This window comes from Eulemur rufifrons, chromosome 21, assembly GCF_041146395.1.
Source record: "Eulemur rufifrons isolate Redbay chromosome 21, OSU_ERuf_1, whole genome shotgun sequence".
Lineage (NCBI taxonomy): Eukaryota > Metazoa > Chordata > Mammalia > Primates > Lemuridae > Eulemur > Eulemur rufifrons.
This window is the reverse complement of record NC_091003.1, coordinates 6,574,227-6,582,935: the sequence shown is the minus strand read 5'-3', so window position 1 is coordinate 6,582,935 and position 8,709 is coordinate 6,574,227.

Genomic DNA, 8,709 nt, shown 5'->3' with positions numbered 1-8,709 from the left:
GCCAGGCTGGCTTTTGCCCAGCTCAGCGGTGTGGACTCCAGGCCCGCACCAAACTGTAGTTTAAATCCAGGGCAGGGCCCATGGCCCAGGAATCTGCACCTTTAATCATGTCCCACCCTGACTGTTTGGTGTTCCCTGGACCAAATACAAAATGAGAAGCCTGGGAGGGGGCTTGAGGGTCCCAAAAGCCGCGGGCCTGACCCCAGAGGACCCGGGGCTCCGCGCAGCTGCCCGCGGCCGTGGTGGGCGGCGCTGGCCTCCACAGGCTGCACCTGCGCTTCCTGCCTTCCCGCCGCGCTGGCCGCCCGGGGGCAGGGGCAGGGCAGGCCCACGGGAGGCGCCTCCCAGAGCGCTCCGCGTGCTCTTCCCCGGCCGTGCTCTGGCCTGCCACGCGGCTGCGGGCTCTGCTGATGTCAGGCAGGGAGGCCGGACTCCACACGCATCTCGCCGCAGCCTCGGGGACAGCGGCCTTGGGCAGGTCACCAGCAATCCCTGGCACTGGGAGGGGCCCCTGAGGTAAGTGCCACACTAAGGTTTTCCACTTCCCGCTGGGGCCTCCCTGCCCGCGGGTAGCAGGAGGGGCCCTGGCCGCCACCTCCCCTCTTGGTGCACAAAGGGCAGGTTTCTGCCTTCTAGACGCCTCCAGGCCTGTGCAGGCTCCGCAGACGTGCCCCGGGCCGCACCTGGGCCACACCCGGGCCGCACCTGGGCTGCCACCAGCCAGGGCTGGGGCGTGGGGTTCCCAGCCCTGTGGAAGGTCGCTGGCAGCCCAGCACATGTCGCTTACTTCACAGACCGCACGATGCCTGCAGGGCCAGGAGCCAGCCAGACGCCCACAGTGGCCTGAGCAGCCGCTGAGAGAAAACATTAATTTAGAAAGAACAGAGGGCCGGCGCTGTGCTGGTGCGGTGTGGGGTGGCGCGGCCACTGTGGGAAACAGTCTGCGGTTCCGAAACAGTATGACCGCGTGGCCTGGCGTTCCACTCGGGGTCTACACCCAAAAGAATCGAAAACGGGGACTCAAACAGCCCAAACGTCCACTGACCGATGAACAAAATGAGACGCGTGTGTCCATACAGTGGAAGAGTAGTCGGCCTTAAACAAGAAAGTCTGACGCATGGTGTTACATGGATGAGCTTTGAGGACATTATTCTAAATGAAGGAAGCTGATCACAAAGGGACAGATACTGTCTGGTTCCACTTATCTGAGGTGCACCTAGTGTCGTTGGATTCACAGGACAGAAAGTAGATGAGAGGTTGCCGGGCCTGGCAGGAGAAGGGAGTGAATGGGTGTTTAATGGGGACAGAGTTTCTGGTTGGAATATTTGGCAAGTTCTGGAAATGGTGATGATGGTTGCACAACACTGTGAATATACTTAATGCCACTGTACTGTACTCCTAGAAACGGTTAAAATGAGGCTGGGCGTGGTGGCTCATGCCTGTAATCCTAGCACTTTGGGAGACTGAGGCAGGAGGATTGCTGAGCCTGGGAGCTGGAGACCAGGCAGGGCAACATAGTGAGACCCCATCTCTACAAAGTTTTAAAAAATTCTTAAAATGCTAAAATTTATGTTATATGTATTTTACCACAGTAAAAAACAGTGAAGAAATGGGCTGTAAGCCTGTGTCTGGATCACCCTGTTAACACATCTTAATTTACGTGAAATACAATATATATTTGTAATATGTATGTGTTAGAAAAACTACACAGTTAAAAAAATTCAAAGGTATAAAATTAAAAATACATCTACTTCCACATCTCTGTGGAATTCCAGTGTCCCTCCCCAAAATAAGTTTCTCATTCTACCTTTAGAAAAACAGTTCAGTACTTTTGCCTAATTATGCAAAGCGGCTCAAGAGGTCCTCCTGAGCACAGCAATGTTCTGTGCCAGCGACGTCAGTGCGCCCTTCATTTGTTTCCAGGCTGCAGGTGACACAATTTCTGTAACCCTTTTACTGGTGGACGCTTGTTTCCTGTCTTGTCTGTCATTTTTACAGTCTGCGTTGTCACGGACATATTTTGGCCTGCTATTCCAAGCACATGCCAAGGTCAAGTTCCTTGTGAAATTCCTGGGTCTGAGCGTGCGCCGTGAAGCTTGTCACAGACGCGGTCGGGTTTCTCTCCGGCAGCAGCAGGTGGGGGTGGGTGCTTATTTTCCTCATCCTCGCCGGCAGCATCGAGTGCTTTCGGGGTTTTTTTGCCAGTCTCAGGTGTGGCAGATGCGCCATTGTCTTGATTTGCTTTAGGTGCTGCTACTTGAGTGCCCGTCATCTCGGCCTCACCCGCTGAGGTTGGGGAGGTGGGGCTAGCCCCATTTCACAGGTGAGCAAACTGAGTCTCAGGAGGACATGTTAGCTGTTTCTGTCTGTCCAGAGCCCCTTGCCTGGAGCTTTAGTACGGTCTTCACCGTGATCCGTCCACAATTTTATAGTCTGTTCCCGAGGAAACAGCCACCTCGCTGTCTGTCGCTGGGTCCTCAGCCCTGCTGGATTTAGAGGCTGCAGACAGTCTGGCAAGAGCAGCGCCGTCACGACGCAGCTCTCGCCGGCCACTTAAATCTTCCAGTGTCTGTCTCTTTATAAACAACCCTCTGGTGACCTCTTTTGTGTTCACAACTTTTTCCTTCTTTGGGTAAATTCCTAGCGGGGACTTTGAGAGTGAGAGTGTTAGGATCTGTTTTGGAACTTGCCAGGGGCGGCTGCCCCCAGGGAGCCCATCTATGGGCTTCAGGTGAGGGGAGAAGCGGGCGCCCTCGGGTCTCTGGGTGCCCGCCCGCCTCCCCCGGCTGCAGCTGGGAGCCGTGATTGGCTCGAGGCCTCCACCTGAGCTTTCCTGGAGCCCTTCCCTCGTCTGGCTCTGGGTTTGGGGGTTCCCTGGACGAGAGCAGACCCCGCTGCTTGTGGGCTGAGGGAGGCTACCTGATAAGGGTGTGTGTTGGGGGTGGGTGCAGCAGCTTGTGTCACCCGAGTCCCCCCTCTTCCTTCCGTGCCGCCTCAGAGTCACCCACCCTCCCCACAAGGAGGGCTGAGCCGCTGGGAGCACAGGCTTCTCCGCTGCGGGGGTGGGAGGGACGGCCTGTTACACTGTGTGGCCGTGGGCAGCTCCCTTAGCCTCTCTGTGCCTCTGTGAGAGTTGAGTCCTCTCCCTGTCATCAGACAAGGGCTTTGTGGCAGGGACGTCAGCACTCAGTGCCCTGGAGTGGGGCGTGTGGATGGGGAGCAGCCCCCGACGGCCAAACCTTGGTCCTTGTGGTCAGTGTCCCTGAGGACAGGGGCCTTGTCCTCTCCCCTGGGGCTGGGCCGCCTGTGGCGCTAGATCAGCAGATTTGCCCTGAGCCCTCTCGGTGCTGGTCCTGGTCCTGGTCCTGGTCCTGGTCCTGCGCGGGCCTGAGGCCCAGACATTCTTGCTTGACTCTCGGATCGCCCTCCTGCCACCACTGCAGTCACCGGCCCCTCGCCACGGGCCCACCTCCCTAGTTGGTCCCCACGGGGCATCAGGGCTTTGGGCCAGGAACCGAGTGGGGATCGTGGCGAGCAGGGGTCTGTCTTGAGAGGCCCAGACGGAAGCCCCAGCCCTGAGGGGCCCAAACAAGCCAGCCGGCGCCCGCAGGCTGCTCCCACGCCCCGCCCGCCGCTGCTTTGCTAAGCCTGACCGCATGCGATGGGAAGGGACAGAGGTGACCCCTACACACAGCCCCCATCTGGAGCGTTGTCCAGAATGCTGGGTGTAGACACAAGCCAAGCTTCCGACATTCTAGGGGAGGTGAAGGGTCTGCGGAGGCCCCTGAGCAGATCTGGGAGAGCAGCCTCTGCTCAGAGTAATTCTGCCCATGTGCCAAGGCCAAGAGCCTGCGCAGGGCTGACAAGTATCTCTTCTATTTTTTTAATAAAAATGTAAAACTTGTGAAATACAGCATACGTGCAGAAGTATATGAAAACATAGATAGTGTTTAAGGAACCAGAGATATAACACGTGTACACACCACACAGGTCATGAAATAGGACATTTTCATCATTCCAGGAGTACCCTGTGTGCTCAGACCCCATCCCCTACTTCTCTCTTCCATCCCCCAACCCCTGCCAAAGGCATCCATGATTCAGATTTTCATTTAATTTTTTAAAGATGGGGTCTTGCTCTATCACCCAGGCTGGAGTGCAGTGGTGTGATCACAGCTCACAGCAGCCTCAAACTCCTGGGCTCAAGTGATCCTCTTGCCTCAGCCTCCCTATACCTGGAACCACAGTGTGCCCGGCTAATTTTTAAATTTTTTGTGGAGACAGGATCTTGCTATGTTGTCCAGGCTGGTCTTAAACTCCTGGCCTCAAGTGATCCTCCCACCTTGGCCTTCCAAAGTGCTGGGATTAGAGGTGTGAGCCCCTGTGCCAGGCCTCATTCTTTTTATAGTATCTTTTGATTAATAGTGGGTCTTAATTTTAATGTAGTTGAATATTTATGTTGTGTTTTGTAATTCTTAAGAAATCCTTCCTTCCCTTTCTCAAGGTCAGAATGGACGCTATGTGTGAGGTAGGGATCCAGTTTTATTGATTTTTTAAAAACGTATTTTTAAACATGAATAGCAACCAATTATTTAAAAAATGATTGCTTTTCCCACTGGCTGAATTATAATGTCAGCCGGGCTGTAAATGAGGCATTTGTAGAAGCGCACTCCGTTTCTGAGAACTCCCGTTCGTACTATTGGTCAGTTTGTCTATGCCAGCACCAATAAGGCACTGGCTTACTGCTGTAGCTTTATAATTATTGCTGTTTGCAAGGGCAAGACCCCCTGACCTTATTCTTAGCAGTGTCATCCTGCCTTTCTTCTCCTAGCTCCCTCCCCAGAAGCAACCAAAATTTATTTTTCCAAAAATAATCTGAAACCACATAGGTTTATATGCCACCCTTCTTTTTATATTTGTACAGTTCATCAGCAGAGTTTATTTAAAAAGTAAAGTCGCAGTTTTCAATGAAATCTGTTTAACAAGTTGATTGATAAATATCAAAGAAATCTAAACGTTAAACTTTGAACTTTTTAAATCCCAAATCAAGGTATTTTGATTTACAAGGTAGGTTCCAAACTTACAAAATACATCTTATAATTTCTACTAATTTTGCTGGAAAAATAAGCAATTTAAACTTTGCCCACACTCACTAGCTGACTACTGGACATGTTTGTATCTCTTCTTGCCACGTGGACTCATGTTAGAAGATTGCTTTTCAAAATAGGAACATCTGAGGCATACTAATATCACCATTTCAGAAACGGAGCAACAGAAATAACATATTTAGTATATTTTTATAATGATTATATCTGGGATTGGAATCTATAATTTTATTCTGTTACGTCATTTTAGGTTTCTGTCTTTTTTTCCTTTGGTTGGTTGGTTGGTTGGTTTTGCCCGTGTTTCTGTTCCTTAGTAGCTACCCTAGTGGCAACGTGCTCACCCACGTCCACATCTGAAGTTAAGTGAGGTCTTTACTGTCCTCTTGGAAGACAGATGCCCTCAGATCACTCAAACTGTTTAGACCTGTCCCCATCTGGAGTTTCCCTACTGGTGAAGAATTGTTAGTTTTTGTCTGAAAGTATCTTTATTTCACCCTCATTCCTTAAATACTATATATTTCCCCAGGTTGCCATTCATTTCCTTCCGCACGTGACGCTGTCGCCCACTGTTGTCAGGCTTCCGTTGCTCATGCTGTGAAGCCAGTGTCGTCTGTCCCTCCTTTGAAGGTGGTGCCTTTTCTTTTTCCCTCCTGTTTCTTTTAAGATTTTCTTTGGTTTTCGCAGTTTGCTATACTATGTCTTGGCTTGGATTTCTTTTTATTTACCCTGTTGGGGACTTGTTAGGATCCTTGCATCTGTGGATTGCTGTCTTTTATCAGTTCTGAAAATTCTCAGCCGTTCTCTCTTCAAATAGCACTGCTCTCACACTCTCTAGTCTTCTGAAGTTACAGTGGAATGTAATAATATATTTGACTTTACCACTTTCTCAGCTTGTCTTCCAGGTATCTTCACCTTTTTTCCATATTTCCCAGCTTTTTTCTTTGTTGCATTTTAGTTAATTTTCTCTCGTCTACAATTTCATTCATTGTTTTGCTATGTCAACGCTGAGGCCACATCCATCCAGCAAGCTTTTACTTTCGGAGATTGTACTTTTCTCACACTTTCCTGTTTTTGATGACCTTGACAGTTTTGAGGGGTGCTGGTCAGGGTTTTATCTTTTGGGATTTGTCAGGTGTTTTCCAGATGATTAGACTAAGGTGATGTGCTTTGGGAGAAAGACCACAGAGGAAAATTGCCATTTTCAACACTTCAGATCAAGATGACGTCACCTGGCTGAGGCTGTGTTTGTTAACCTTGGGGGCCTGGTGAGGTGGCGTCTGTCGGGTTTCTCCACCGCACAGTCGCTCTTCCCCCGTTCCACTGTGTGCAGCCCGCAAGGGGTGGGCTTCACTCACCCTGACTTGGAGCTCTCCTGCATAGATTTCTAGTCACTCCCATTTACTTAACTATTTATAATCAATATGGACTCGTAGATATTTATTTTTATACTTTGGATTATAACCCAATACTACTTTCTTCTGATGCTCAGATTGTTCCAGCTTTGGCTGTTCGGAGCTTTTTCAGTTGGCTCCTGTGTCCATGTGACAATAGCCCCAGCTTGGATGTCTTTGCAGTTGTTTTTGAGCACTTCCACACTTTCTGGCACTGCGGTATTCTCCAGGCACGTGCTATGTATTTTCTGCCCCGAGCCTGGAATCAGCCATTTCTCCAAGAAGTCCTGATTCCTTTGATTGGAGATGGTCTTAGGAACCTAAATCCAGGAGCTAAGTGTGCCTGTCGCCCTCTCAGCTGACGGTGCAAGGAAGTCGTGTGCACATCACTCAGTATTTCTGTGTAGATAGGAAGCCAACGTGAGTTCAGCCTGGTGTCTCCACCTGAGTTCATTACCACATGGATCGTTCTCACCTCCTCCCCTTGCTTCCTCTGTAGCCCCCACTGCCACACCTGGCTCCCACCGCCCGCGTCTATATCCCAGCAGTTATTCTTAGCAAAGCAACCGTCTTTGCTGTAATAGGAACTGTGAACTTCCTCCTGTTTTTAACATGAATGGTAGACTGTGGTACCAACTGCCGTGCACATGACTATTTCCCTGGGCAGACACGTATTGGGCATCATTCCTGCTGGGACATACACGTCATCTACCTTGTCTTTTTTGGGGGCTGGACAACATTCCATAGTTTGAATGTTCTCTAGTTTATTCAACCTCTTGCTTATTGATGAGCATGCAGGTTATTTCCAGTATTTTGCTACAGCAGCGCAGCAGGGATTATACTTGTTTTGTGAACATATGGGAGGATTTCGTGAAAGTGAAGCGCTAGATCGGAGAGTGCGGACAGTTCACAATCTGATATTGTAAAATGCCCTCTGGAGACTGGGCCACGCATTTCCTCGCCCTCAGTGTACCCGTACCTGTTTCCCAACGCCGCCTGCAAGGAGAGATCACGATCAACCTTTTTTACTGCAAATGAGATGTGAAGGAAATTTGCTTTGTTATATCCAACACAAATATATACTTTCTTGACTTTAGAGAGGTATGTTCTATCCAGAAATTTGACAGTTTTATGTAGTCAATTTATCACTACTCTTCCAGGATTTTGTGTCATGCTTAGAAAGGCCTTTCATCGTCTGTGTTTTCTTATAGTACTTCTATAGTGTATTTCAAAAAAATCTGACATGCAAACAGGCATGACCATCTGTACATACCACCCGTACATACCACCCAAGCATCCTGGATAGGCAGAGCCCTGCCCGCCCTTCCTCCTCTCACCCGCTCTCCCTCAAGGAACTAACCACTTTCTGATTCGGGGTTTCTCATCCCTGTTGTCTGCAAATTCTTGTTACTGATTTGTTACCAGTCCACGTTCACTTCCATTCTGGTGCATGCACCTTCTCAGCAGCCTGGCTTGGCCCATGGGCCGTATTTAGAGACTATAGTATGGTGGTGGTGTTATATTTAAAACCCAACATGCAGATGTTCTGTGTTGCTGCACTTGGCTTCACTGTTCAGGGAGATTTATCTAAGCGTGATGCCTGTAGTTCTAGTTTATTTTCGTAGCTGTTGAGTATGATTTGAATATGCCTCAATGTACTTATCCATTTTCCTGCTGCTGTTACTGGTAAAATAGTTGTTTCACTTTTCTCCTGTAACACTGGTGTGGCTCTTCCTGCACGTGTGAGCGTGTCTAGGTTATCTAGGAGTGGACCGGAAGGATGGGTGTGGAGAGCATCTTGTTCGCAAGTGCTTGCCTCCCATGTAGGGAGGATGGTATGGAGGATGTGTTGCTCCACATCCTTGGCATCAGAAGATCCATTTTTTGGTCAACTGACAGGCATGAAATGACATCTTGTAATTTTCATTTGCCAGCAAGGGTTGAGCATCCTTTCACATTTATAAACCATTCAAGTTTTCTCCTGTTTATATCATTTAACTGCTTTTCTTTTGGGAGTGTAGTTTCATTTTTCAAATCTTTTGAACCGTTTGCAATTTATTGGGTGTAAGGAATACAAGCTGTTTTTCCAAGATGACCACCCATGTAAGAAGCCAACTTTCACTTGCTAAGCTGAAACACCATCCTTCAAATTATGCATTTAATAACCCCCATAGTTACCAAATCAGGGTAACTGGGATGTCCATCATCTCAAACAT